The 14,506-nt window shown below is 43.7% G+C and overlaps 1 long non-coding RNA gene across 1 annotated transcript in view; it reads left to right on the forward strand.

The window, feature by feature from the left end:
* LOC116848162 overlaps nucleotides 1-14,506 on the forward strand; it is a 140,031-nt gene that overhangs the window by 27,055 nt on the left and 98,470 nt on the right. The window contains exon 3 of the long non-coding RNA XR_004378919.1: nucleotides 5,511-6,306. This is a non-coding gene — a long non-coding RNA (uncharacterized LOC116848162). The remainder of the gene's footprint in view (nucleotides 1-5,510; nucleotides 6,307-14,506) is intronic.

Below are 14,506 nucleotides of genomic sequence, written 5' to 3' on the forward strand. Positions count from 1 at the left end.
TCTCTTCCCGCCCTCTCCCCTTCTCTCTCTCTCTCATCCCCTTCTCTCTCTTCCCCTTCCTCTCCCCCTCTCTCTCTCTCTCTCTCTCTCTCTCTCGTAGTTCGTGAGAATTAGCGATTCCAGGCACACGTGGCGTCGCTCGCTAATGTAAGTAGTGTCGTGTGTGCGGAGAGCGGTTCGCCGCGAAATGTTTGGTATCCTTTCTCTGTCTCTCTGTTTCTCTCTTCCTCGAGTTTCCGCGGATGCGAATAGGGAAAAATTCGTCTTGGATCGCAATTAATGCAGACGAGAATGTTGAAGTTTCTAGCGCAGAAACGTGGATCGACTTAAACACTTTGCACAAATAAGTCTTTGACGAAACATTCTATGTTTATTTCAAAAATGTAAATATCTCAATTCATCTACCCTGTGTCGTACTGTATCAAATATCAAAGAATATAACAAATATGTTAAGCATAAGTAAAATACAGAGAGAGTATGTGCGCGGAAAGGAAATCTCAATCCGTGGAAATGAATGGGGATCAGAATAAAATTCGGTAACGCGAAACAATATCTTTGTTATCCGTAACAGAAAATATTTATCTGAACATACAGCTATTGAAATTGGAGATAACTGACAGCAATTAACTGAGTGGGAACCTTTTTGTTCCTTCAACCAAGTTCTCACCTGTCCATATTCTAACACTTAGAAAAAAATATTTGAACATTTCTTTACGTGATACGAAGTTTATTTACAGAAATAAACTTTACTTTTACGTAAACATTATTTTACAGAAATGAATTTATGTTCTATAAATAAGTTTCCAAGTATTTTTTATCAGTGTACCAAGCAACGGAAAATCAAGTTGCGCTAATTACTTTTTCCGCGTATCACTAAATCGATTCAAAAACGTTGAAAAGCACATTTTCGCTCTTACGGCAATTTTCCGAAATCTGTTGTACCTTACAAAGAAAGAATAGACAATACAAAAGAAAAGGACGGTTCTTCGGAACAAATTTTGTTATAATCTCATTGATAAAGCGTTAGAAACAATACCGCGAATAGCGAGCGAGGTGCATGGCTTGTGGGTCGCACATTTATTGCCGGTTTTATCTCAAATTACGCGATAAGGCGCGCAAAACGTCCGCACTTTTTGAGCCGTAATCTACTCCGGCGGCATTAAGAGATCTGCATCAAATCGATAGTGGTATTACAGGTATTACACGGTATTAAAGTAAGAACCACCGATCCCAGTTTGACACGATTAATTAATTAACCCGCCGGCAATCCTACCGGCGCTTTTTACCCGTGGAATTTCACGATCGTAATATTTGCGGTGACGTTAACGTTAACGCGCTCAACGTTACTCTCAACGCGGCTGCCTCTCGCCGCAGCGCGGACTCCTCAAAAATTCTCCTCGCGGATAATGGCTCGCGCGCATTACGTTACTTTAACGGCCGGCGTCATCGTCGTCGACGTGTAAAATCGGCGCTCTATCTGCTCGTGTTCATTGTAGTTCTCGCTTTATTCTACCCACAACGCCGATACAGACAGACCTACGTTATCTTGTGCACTCGCTACGGCACTTTCAATTAGCGTAAGACGCCACTTAAAGATTATTATCCCCGTCGCGCTGAACGGGACAAACGCTCTCGCAGCTGCGGATTATTCGCATTGAGTTCCATTCGCGACTGGAAACTCACCGCACAGGTGCACAGGTGAACGCTTTTAGAAGCAGATTCTAAAATATCACGCGTGCGTCGCGTTTAGTCCTAATCAGTGTCAGACGCGCTGGAGGCTGATTAATTAAACACCGCTGCGCCGCCTCGTACGACACGTTAGATCGACTTAACAAAAATCACAGGGAAGAAAGTGGGAATATGCGTCGTTTCTTTTTGGATCCATATTGCTTCGTGACAATCTTGATCCGCGACCTCATGCGGATCGGATGGGATACGAATGGGTGCACGAGCGCTTGTCGTCGTCGTCGTCGTCGCTGTCGCGAAACTCATATAAATCGGAAGAGGCGGGGGGGAAAGGGAGAGAGATTAAACAAAGCGACGACACCTCTCGACACGGAATTATGTCGCGAATTATGACCTCGGCGCGCTCATGCAATCTTCCGAGGATCTCGAGCGAGAAAGGGGGAGATCAGCCCCGGATATTCGGGAGGTCATCCCCTTTCTGCGGGCGCCAAAGTCGTTCCCGAAATCTCTTCCTGCACAGACGCTTAAGGACGACTCTCGTTAAACGATCGATGCGCGCGAAAGCGCATTCGTGCTTCGGGGGCTTGAAGCGCTCCTGGATTTTATATAGAATGTAGTTCATGCTCATCATCCCGAAGATCAGCCGGCTGAGCCGTTCGACAAACTGTTCGAACAAAAAGCACTGAAAAAAGACAACTCGGTGCAAATAACCTTTGCTACGTTTCCCCGCCCTCTCCCCCTCAGCGCTGCCCCCCTTTATCCATTTCTTCTATCTGTCTCTCCCTTTTGCCCCTCTACCTGCCTCGTATTCTCTCTCTTTGGCTCTTCCGTTCTCTCTCGCCCCCCTCCCTCTCCCAACGTAGCCGCGTTATGTCCTTCGCTCGGGATTTGTCTGTCTCTCTTTTCCGAGCTGGCGAAGCCTCTTCCGCCGCGCGCGCGTCGCGTCGGCGGCTCTCTCCTCGTCGCGCCCGCGCGATGCAGGGCTCATTGACGAGGAGAGAACGGAATTTGAAACTGAGGCAAGCCGCTTATGAAGCTTTTGCGTAAATCACCGGTGAAAGTCACCGAGTTACCAAGTCAATGAATTACCCACCTCGCTGTGCGGGGCTGTATCCGACGCGGGGTCACGCGCGCCTTGGGGTTAGCGAGAATGATAAGTGCCTTCCGGTTTTAATAGGATACACCTACCTCTCGAGTGTTCGGTGCCCGAGTGCCTGACATTGATTATATGATCGCTTAAGTTATATACGAGCGTTAAAAAAAAGGCAATCCAGATTAGGGAATAAAGTCGAGGTCGGATCTAACGGCAGAGGCCGACTCATCGGCCGTCCGATGAAATGGCGTAACGTTAAATCTTTACTATCAGAGATATTTACCAAGAGGTCTTTACTAAGAGATACTTTCTTGTTATATTATCGTAAGTGTACGCTGTGTGCACGCACAGTATATAAGATAAACGTTCCAGTGGTCGAACATACATGTCCCAATGATTGACATATTGGTTTTGTATTTTTCTTTGTTGAAACGCTTTTCAATATACAAAATATAATAAATGAAAAGAAATATTTAGTTACTTTGTGATTTTGTTTCATTTATTGATAAGCATCTTAACAAACACAAGTATATTATTAGTAATTCAATTATCGATACATGTTCAATCACTAGAAAGGATGTTTACCTTAAATACACACTTCATTCAAATATGAATGTTATTTGTTTCAAGAATTTCATAAATTTATTTATCTGCAAATCTATCATAAACATCAAATTTATTCAAAATGCATTCTGAATAAGTTTAACATTTCAGAATCAAGAATATTAAATTAAGATAGAAATTCGGTTGCTCACACGGAAAAAAAGATTTGCTAATATATGAACAACTAAAAATATTAGCTGCAGGAGCAAATTTTCTTGCTTTCATTGCAAAGTTATTTAGTTGGGATAGCTAAAAGATTTGCTAATATATATATTAACGAATCTTTTAGCTATCACAACTAAGTAACTTTGCTATAAAAGCAAGAAAAGTTGCTCCTGCATCTAATATTTTTAGTTGTCCATATATTAGCAAATTTTTTTTTTCCATGCACTTTTGGGTTGTATAATAAGTAACTTGGAATTATATGAGTAAAACGAAACGCGTGATTATATTCTTTTATGTCATTTTAATTTTATTTTATAAGTATAATATTTTGATTTATGATCTGCGATAAACCCTTTTTATTATTTTTGATGAATATATTTTAAGACTATCACTAAAAAAATATTCTTTGTTGAAAATTAGTGAAAGGACGGAAAATGAACTGATCGCTTTTCCTAAAAGAATGATATTTTTCTGTGTGCATTTATATAAAGAAATTGAATCGTCGTTTTTTTTCGGGAGATATCGAGTATCGACCAATTCGAAACGTCGACGTCCACTCAACAATTCCCCAATCGCGGATTCCGCGAGATTCCTACGTCGTCATACCTACAACTACCATTCGACCTAACGTCGTAATGTAAATTCGATCGACTCCGTCGACACAGTAGGCTCTATTACAGACATTGTGCCGAGGATGTCCACCAACTGCCTCTGGTTCAGCGAATACTATTCGGAATGACAACGAAAGTCATTGATAGTGATTGATCACGCGAGTACAGATAGAATCGCGGGGAAAAAGTGGTCTTTGGACGCACCGTGGGTTTCGAGTAGATTTCGTTGCGCGGATGCTACGATTATTCTTTCCTGAGACAGTTCTGCTCGTCATCTTGGCCACCGATGTCCTGCGGACATACCGGCGTTTTCAGCGTCACAATGCCGACTGCACAGGTGTTTCACAGAGTGACAGTTGTCTAGTGAAAACTTTTTCCTCTCACTTGGCACTCCTCCGCCGATTTCGACGATTGCGTCCCAACGCTTGACAATTATGACGATAATATATTCTGAGAAGCTACTCTATTCCGCGCGACGATACCGATAGAGTATTAAAAAAAGGGTTCTGGAAACTTTAGTGAACATATATAATCGATTATACGACGAGCGTTCGAGATTGTCAGGCTCGGTTCTCGATACACTCGCAGATAATTTGATTGTGCTGGCCAATAGCGAGATTCTAAGCGGTACCCCGCGGAGGGCCCAATCCTACGGTCCATTCACGTAATTCTGCAGCGTAATACTCGCGGGACGCGAGATACCGATCGTGTACGACCAATAAGAAATTGATTCCACGCAGTCACCAACCACGGCGTCATCGCCTTACCACGAATTTTATTCTGTGTCAAAATATAGGTACAGGTAGAGTACATCGCATTCGATCCGACGATCGCGGGAATGTTTCACAGCTCAAGATTTAACGATATCGTCCGAAGGACAATCCTTTTCGAGTCGTAACTTAAACTGGACATCGAGGGGATGCCATACTTGAAAACTTTACCGACAAAATATTGACTTTTTTCTGCGTTAGTTTACGTCATACTGGTTGCACAGAATTACGAATTAGTTATTTTTGTGTATGTTGAAGAAAAACTTATTTCAGAATCGTTGCTACTGCATATTTGTAGTGATATCAAAAAAATTTAGTTGACGTAATTAATTTTATAAATTATTCGTTATCAGAGCAGAAGTAATTTTGTTGCCAGGAAATTGAGGAACGTCAATAATATCGCGACATAATGCTATACAAGTTATTATGATGCTGCAAATAATTATTTTCTGCCGTTGAGTTTTAAAGAAATATTTGTTTCGAAATTATATAATGTTGAATTATCTCAATATATTTTGCTTGTATTCACATTCTTTGTTCTTAGTTATAATAAGCAATGCATTAATTACACATTTGTTCCAGATACTAATCGACGTTCACACTCACATATATGCAATTCGATCGTAGAAACAAAAGTTGACTAATGCGATGCCAACGTAAATCAGATTGAATACTTGAAAAGCCGACGAAATATTTTAATTACCCGGCCGGAAGTTGTAACTAGCATAATAATAAACACTACATAGGCGTTCGCGCCGCCTTGTGACGTAATGTAAAAAAGAATTCACATCTTAGCAGAAAATCACACAGAAAAGCAGAAGCCAGTCAGAATTCACGCTGGTGAGGTCGGGTGGCAGTTTTTGCTTTTCTACCAGCGCGAGCACTGATAGGCGTCCGGCTTTCTATTTTCTGCCTTTCTGCCAAGCCGGCCTAAGACTCAATCGCGAAAAAACACTTGACGCACGAGAGTATCAAAACAAGGGGCGAAAAGGGCTACGTCATCCGGCATCGCTCGAGATGAAAACAATCAACACTGTCGGAACATTCTGGACGGTTACGCGTATCCCCGCGTTCTCCCCAGGTGTTTCCATTACGCCTCGAGTCGGCGAGTGGTACACATACATACATACGCGCGTCGGTATGTCGTTGATCATTTTCGTCAGACGTCTAAAATTTTCATCAGCTTCCGAAATACTTATATTTAATCAGACTCTCTCGTCGCGTAAAGTTAATTAACACGCGTTTCTTCAATCGAATCGCGAGTGTCAGTGTCATGAATGAGTGATCGGAGTGCTACGTCGGAACAGCCGGGAGCCCGGATATTGCATCGGGAAGACAGGACGAAGGACGCAGGCAGCGATATATCACGTATCTCAAGGTGAGTCAAATTATTTAATACACGGGAGATTTCCGATTTTAACGGACAAGTTTCACAAACTTGCCGAAAATATGAGTGCTCGAGTCGAAATTTACATTCGTAGTCCGTCATTATTTGACATATCGCAAATCTATTATTATTACAATCTATCTATAATTATTACGAATTTCTGAGATTATTCGTTAACCACTGTACCTGTACTTACCTCAACAAAAAATATCATTTTATACAACTGAGTAGCGATTCATAAATATGCGAAATGAATTATGTCTTCAATCAATCAAAAGTTGTGAATAATTTCCAACTATCAGCCTTATATTCTAATGTGAATTTCATAGACTGTCTTTTGTGTTTAATAATGCTCGTAACTTCCATCTTGTTAACGCCTTTCTCCACTTAACGCCTTTCTTCACTTCTGTTTACCATTGTTTTTGTGCCGAATCTAATTTTAAATCTTTGTACATACAATATTATTAGACACTCAGCTGCTATCTGTATGTTGATAATTTCTTTCTCTTAGCTCCTTTTAAACCTTGAAATCTTATCGAAATTTTCTAATATCCATAAAAGAGATAATAAAAAGTGGTTACCTAAAGAAAGAAAGTACTATTTATACTGAAAAAAGTATTTTTTAAATAGGAAAATATGCATATTTATAAAGCTTAGCTTTTCATGAAAATAATTAATAATTTATTTTTTAATAAATATTTCAAGTTAGTACTTATCGCGCGTGTATAAATATTTGTTTATTTAAACGTTTTTCTTTATGTACATACTTTATGTACATACTTATTTCATTATCTATATTAAATATTTAATATTTTTTTACGCGTTATATTTGCAACTGGGTAAGTTTGTTAATACTAATAATTAACAACCGAAATATAAATAGAATATTGAGATAATCAAATATTAAGTATCTCTGAAATAAGTTTTTCTTCAACACCCAATAATAATTAATTATTTGCAGCATCACAAAGTAGGACGATAGCTATATGGTATTTCATCTCAAGATTCTTTATTGACTCTTCAAGTTCGAGAGAACTTGCAAGGTGAATGTAGAACCCAAATTTTGACTCGAGTTTTCAAGCGTAAAATATGAACCTTGTTGCCCGACAAGATGTAACTTTTTAGTCTCGCGATCTGCGTAGATGAGAATTGTCGAAATATATAGGAATTTCAATCGTTCGTCCGCCTGAACAATAGACAGGCCTTCTATCGATTACGGTGAGAGATCTAAGGAAGCGTATAAAATATAAAATTTCTGGCGAACGGAAAAAGAAGTCACTGTTCCTGCCGATCGTAATAGTGGCGATCTCTCCTCCAGTGCGGGATCATAAATCGCGTAACACGAGTGGCAGGAAGGACGATAGAAACTCGGGCAGTTTAAAGGAGTGGGTGGGTGTCCCGCATAGTGGCAGTCCGTGTTCCCACATTTATTATCCTGGAAGTCGCACCGGCACTAACGAGCTTTTGATCGTTCGTGTTCGGTGCGGGGTCCATTGGAACCACAAGGCCATGGAACCTCTTTGCACCGGTCGTCGTCGACCATACGAGAGGATACCTGCTACTTCGACTCGAATTGGCCTCCTTCTTCTTTCATCGTCCAGCATTGTGTGAATTGAAAAAAAAGTCCGACGTTGTGCCGGACGTGTAAAAGATTTCCCTGCGCGAGGGAAGGAAATCGGGCTGCTCATTCTTCCCACTCTTTCCTGTCGCGTGAATCAATTTCAAGGTGACGCCTCCGCGACGCGAGATACACTCGTGGCTAAGGCGAGCTTACTGCGATCCGTTAAAACCAACGTAAAACCAGCTTCCGGAAGCAATCAATATGTCACGTGAAACGAACCTTCTTATATGTAAGGCGAATCTCATACAAATGAGGTGTAACTCCGCGCAATATCAACTTCCTAGTATCCTACGAATTACCACGTTAATGAAACGGTCCAGTAATTTCAAAGGAGAAGCAACCGTAATAAAAAGAGGGGAGGAAAGGAAGAGAAGAGAAATGGAAGAGAGAAGGGGAAAGAATTATTGTGTAGTAGAGAATGCACAGACGACAAATGTGACGGTCACATCTTTATTCTTCAATTTCAGTCTGAGGCGAAGTATCTGGACAACGTAACGTGGAAAAGCTTGGGAACGCTATCGTGCACGTATCCAAAAGTCGAGCGGATAGCGAAATTTACAATGGGGCTCGCGGATAAGCCGGTTACCGACGCATCATCCCTCAGAAAAACGCTTCCATTGCGTGCGCCCGGGCTTCAACCACACCACACTTTCGAGGGAACCGTCGATTTTTCGTTTCCGGCGGTTTTAACTCGCGCGCGACGTTCAAAAGCGGCAAACAAAAAATCCGCCGGCATTGTGAAGCTCTCTGCGCAAATACATCTCGATCAAGACGACGCGAATTAATCCACCGCCGATCGGGACCTCAAGTGAAAAAAAAAAAAAGAAAGAAAGTTTGACACATGTACCGACACAAGAATCACGAAATTACGCGTTATCGCGGGTATTATCGACGGCGGTTCTCGCAGTTTCTCCGGGGTCGCTTCGTCGCGGAGGGGGAGAGGAAAGAAGCGGCGGGATCACCGGGAGGGTCGAGCGCGTCGTAGGTCGGATCCATTTTGCAGGGTACCGTCCAGATTTCCCGGGGGAATCTCTCGCGGCGAAGGGATAAAAGGGAAGGAGACGCGGCCGTGACGCTCTCGGAGGGTGAAGAAGACTCGGGGCTTCGGCTATTAGCGATCACAAATAGGCTATTACGGGCCCATTAATAGAGCGCGGCCACGAGACGTGCGCTGGCCGAAACGGGAATCGCGGGTACCAGACATCCATCAAGCTAGACCACGTCTCTCTCTCTTTCTCCCCCACGCTCTCTCCCCCACGCTCTCTCCCTCTCGTTCTCTCCTCTCTCCCTCTCACCTTTCGCTCTTTCCCGTCTTTGTCTACGTCCCGTCTCGCTTGGGCTACGAGCGACGGTATAGGGTTTCCGGGAGCCCCAGAGACTGGTAATCCGAGATTCACTTTGTGCATAAGGACTCGCGCGCGCCGTGCATGCGGTCGTTTCGCGATGCACGCGTTGCGTTACTAACGCGCGCCCAGATCGAACGCACAACCGACTTCGCCGGTCGCTGCGAACCCTTCGCTTCAGGCCGGTTTTTTAATTTTGTGACGACCATGTCGCTAGCGTGGTGTGTCGTTGCATAGCTTTCTTGCCATGTCATTAATAACGAAATTTTAACGACACTGTTGTTGAAAATTTTTCATAAAATGGAACTGCTACCACGCTTCAAGATGTTTCAACCGCGGTAGTGCAGACCGCGTCTGCATTAGGTCCGTAAATCTTCCTGCGTTATTGTTTTAGGTTTGTGTGAGGCGGTAGAAAAAGTGATTCCCCGAGAAGTGTTAGATTTTCCGGATCTGAAACCTTTAATAAAACTTACTCCCTTTTTAAATCTTTTGCAGTGAAATTTCACTTGAAAAGTAGAGTGACCGTCGAGTCACTCGAGTGACTTTTCACTCAGAGCGAATTGTTCATTTTTCAGTGTTGAGTATATTTTCACTCAAAACTAAAGAATGGAAATCTTATGTATTCCATAGAAAAATATTCACTCTAATCAACTGAAATATTCATTCATTAAAATCCATTCTAAACTTGAATGAAATATTTACTCTTGCGATTTTGAGTGCCAGTATCCTCACCGTCGCTTCGAGTGAACGCACTGCCACTTCTCGCTCGTTTTGAGTGAAGTTTTACTCCAAGAAATTTAGAGAATAGTTTGAGAAAGAAAATATCTAATGAATAAAAAATATTTGTTCAATGAGTACTAGTAATATATTTATTTATACTACGCTGAGAAATATTTTTGTGTTAAATTTAACACAAGGTAAATGTGCGAACAAATATCACAAATGATATAAATATAATACTTGTATATAAATATAATACTTATATAATGCTGTGTTATTTTAACATTTAGAAATGACGAATATGAATTCAACGCAGAATAGCCAAAGTCAATGACAACGACAATATGTTAAATTAACATACAACAAAATTAATTAGCATAAGTATGTTAAGAATTTAATATAAAAGTTTTTCTACACGGACTAATGTCAACACAAATACAAAATGTTTTTCAATATATGTGTAATATAAAATATCTTTTAATTTATGCATTTTCTCTCTTAAAATCTTAGCTTTTCATGAAAGCTTCGTTTTCATAAAAGCCTGTTTAAAAGAATTTAAAAGAATAGTTTATATTGTTTAAAAGAATGTAGATTTATATAGACACACACGACAAATACGTTATTAGTACTCACTGAACTTTTTGACTGAAGCTCTTCTTATAGATTTCTTGCAATCTTAAATTGCGTTATTTAATATGCGTTTATAAGAGAGATGTGTAAATTATAATTTAATATACGTTTAAATATGACTTAAAACGCTGAGAAACGTCTAAAAGGAGATTAAGCCAGAATAATACTTTTGAATTTGCAGTACACACATACACTCGCCTTTATTTCTTTTCTGAAATCAGAATACAAATAAGATATCTCTGTCTTAACGAAATGAAGGACTCGACTCGCAAAACTCGAGAGGGCGGAAAGTGGCCCCCGCAATGAGCAACGAATACGATAGCCAGTAATAAACATAAGCTCGGCTAATCGAATAGGCAGAGCGATTCGATGCCACGTGCCGACCGACGACGGCGACGACGTCGACGGCAAACATCAGTGCGTTGTTAGTCCAGTTAGTCAACATCGACGCCTCCGATGTTAAGCCGAGCCGTTGTAGCACTGACTGACCCACCCCTGCCGTCCCCTTTTCCTGTCGATCGTGCACACGCCGAATCATCCTGCTCGTCCGGCAGGACGTCGCCAATTGTCTCCCCGCTCGTAGATAGCACAAACGGTGCTGCGTGAATTCGAAGAAGCGGCTCGCTTCGTTACAGCTGAAATTAAAACATAATCACACCAAGACATTGCTCGCTCCCCCCTCTCTCTCTCTCTCCCTCCCCTCTCCCCCCTCTTTCTTTCTCCTTCTCTTTCTTTCTCGTGCCTTATTAATACTCGCCAACGCGTATTAATGCAACCGCAATTAATGAAGGAGGATAATATAGCTGAAATCGAAAGGCAAAGTTGCCGCTGGCCATTATTACCGCTCTCGCGCGTATTCGATCAACACTCATCGAATATTTAGTGCGACGCAGCGGCTTCGCGCGCGACACAGAGCCGGCAGGTGTAACGCACGCAGTTGAATTATCGTGATGCGCCGCGTATCGTAATTGGATACGTAACACTCTTTGAAGGCAGCGCATGCTCACGTTTCTCTGGGGAGATCATAAGCCGCGTCGTCCAACCAAGTCACGCCCGGCACCGTCACCAGTTCGATTCCTCATCGATTTCCAATCCCGATAACGAGCTAGTTTTTCCCGACCGCAAGCTCTCCAACTCGCGACGAATAATGTCATTCATCTCCGGCTTAACATTTCCCGCCCGTTAATCTCACACGTGTGTGTATATGTGTGTGTGTGCGTGTGTGTGTGTGTGTGTGTGTGTGTGTGTGCGCGCGGTAGATCGAGGCCAGGCTCTTGACGCGCTATCGATCGCGGATCTCCGGTAATCGGCCGGCCGCCTCGGACGATTAGGGACTCGGGTCGCAACAAACTCCGGCAGTTGTCCGCGGCTTAAAATTCGGTAACGTTAATCTAGTTTGAACGGCCAAAAGAGCGTTGCTCTCTCGGCTGCCGCGACTCGCTTTTAAAAGGCTTTCGACAATCGTCGTTGGCGTCAAGCGCTCCGGATAATTAAGCAAAACTCCGCGTCGCAAAGCTCCCGCGAAGCTCCGCTATCGAGTCGGATCGCGAGCTGGCGACTGATCGGAGCCTAGTCAAACCGCGAACGAAAGAGCCTCCTGCATAAATATAACATTCGATTTACTCGAATAACAATAATAATAGTCAATTTATGCAACATTAAAACGAAATAAAATAATGCAATATAGAGTACACACGAGAAAACAGCCAATAAGTGAGACATATTCACTGAAGCTGCCATTTACTGCCTTATCTGAAAAGTCGAAAACAACAACCCTTTGTGTTCTCGGATCAGATCTAGTCGTCGCTTATCGTCGCGATAGAACGCGCCGATCATCGCCCGGCACGTGAACCTCATTATGGACAATTAACGGGCCCAATGTCCGCGTACCGATGACCCCACGTGTCCACGCGAACCCTCATCCCCCACTGTCTCTCGTTCTTTTTCATTCTTTCAGCCCCCACACGTCCGATGTTTTCCTAGATACACAGCCACGTCTTTACGGTCGCGTAACGGTGGCTCTTTCCTATCTCCGGTGCCAGGAGCCCTCAGCGATGCGCGTAGGGATCGCTCGCTCACTCCCTCACCCGTCCGCTCTCTCACTCGCTCACGTCGGGGCGGCGAAGAGCGTAGGAGGGAGGAGGGGGTTGTGAAGAGTGGTCGCGGCGGGTTCCGCGCCAGCAGAGAGAAGGCAGAGGAGCCGGACGGGAGGGTAGAGGCGAGGGTAGTTGCTGGTCGCGAGGGGCAGCAATCGGGCGGTAGAGGATCGGGGAATGGCGGGTAGCTCGTGGAGAAACGAGCGGGAAGCGGCGGCCGGGAGGAAGGGAGGTGGAAGCGGGGGTTGTAAGCCGCTTACGCCCGCCGAGCGGAGAGCGACTCCTCGCTAATTATTTATAGGACCCTCTCTCGGCTCCCTCTTCTTGCACAGGAGATCCTTCGTGGAGACGAGCTCGCTTCTGCCTCCCTTTCTGCTCGCTGCCCCTCTCCGGCCCTCGATCCCTTTTCTCGCGTTCTCTCTCTCTCTCTCTCTCTCTCTCTCTCTCCCTCTCCCTCTCTCTCCTTCTTTCTCGCTTTCTCTCCCTCTCTCTCTCTCTCTCTCTCTCTCTCTCTCTCTCTCTCTCTCTCTCTTTCTCTCCCTCTCTCTCTTCGTCATCTTCCACCGACCTCGTTCAACGTCCTCTTCCCGCTCCTCCTTTACTCTTACGTCCGCAGCCACCTTCTATCCTCTCCCCCTCCGTCCCAACCCTCTCCATCTTCCCCCCTCATCCGGCCAGTCCGCGCTCTATACTTTCATTCTGTGTGCAGAACTTATAACTCGGCACTCTTTTATCCTGACAGTGAGCGCTACTCGCGTTTCCTAAAATGGGAATGGTTTTGGAGAGTCGCGCGGGGGCGACTCTCCGACATTTATATAGCGACGAATGTCACGGAGCTTCCGCTAGTTTCGATATAATCGCGTCGCCAACCGCGACGATACAGTAGCCGGGCGCTCGCCAGAGGCGAGGGAAAATCGCGTAAAACTCTTAACAACGGCAATAACATCACGCTCAGCGGCTCTATGAGGTAATCACAGTTATAATGCAATTGTCCGTTTTGTCGTTAATTGAGAGCCCATAATCTCAACGGCCAGTTTTACGCGCGCATGTCACACGCGATTAATCGTCGCCGACCGCACGCCGCGAAAGTCAGTCGTATTCGTTAATGGATATTTATCGCGCAATTATCGCGGAACCAAACTTTTTTCACCTACGAATTCCTAGAGACGAATCATGCAGTCCTAACTGTCCGACGTGGGGTCGTTCACCGCGACGCGTTGCGCTCGTTAACCCTTCGCGTGCAATGCTGGGTCTATGAGGCCCGAAATATTCGATCATTCAACAACTTTCGCAAGGGATTCGAAAACACGTTTCAAAATAACGCAAATCTGCTTGCATTTATTGCACTGCTATCTTACAACTAAAGTTTGTCTATTCCTTTAAAAGAAAAATTTATTCAAAGATTTATTCATTGATTTTTAACAAGATTATGATAGTACAAAGTTTCATGGGTCTAAAGGAGCCAGGTTGTACTGCACGTTCTAAAAAATATTTTGATGTTATTGCGATGCTATGTCATAGCTGAGACTTTTCTGAATATCTGGAAAAAATGTAGCCAAGAATATCGATTTTCAACAAACAGTCATGGTAGCACAAGATTTCATGGGTCTGACGGACTCAGATTGTACTGCACCTCCCGAAAGATATGATCGTACGCGGAGGGTTAAACGTGCGCACGGAGGCGATGACTGAAATTCCTTCGCCGCGTGTGCGTTGCAACGCCATGGCGGAAACCGACGATTCATTTTTTAGGATTACCTGCGGACGCTTTTCCTGCAGCC

This window comes from Odontomachus brunneus, unplaced genomic scaffold (assembly GCF_010583005.1).
Source record: "Odontomachus brunneus isolate Ranch 3 - 2012 unplaced genomic scaffold, Obru_v1 Obru_scaffold_090, whole genome shotgun sequence".
Lineage (NCBI taxonomy): Eukaryota > Metazoa > Arthropoda > Insecta > Hymenoptera > Formicidae > Odontomachus > Odontomachus brunneus.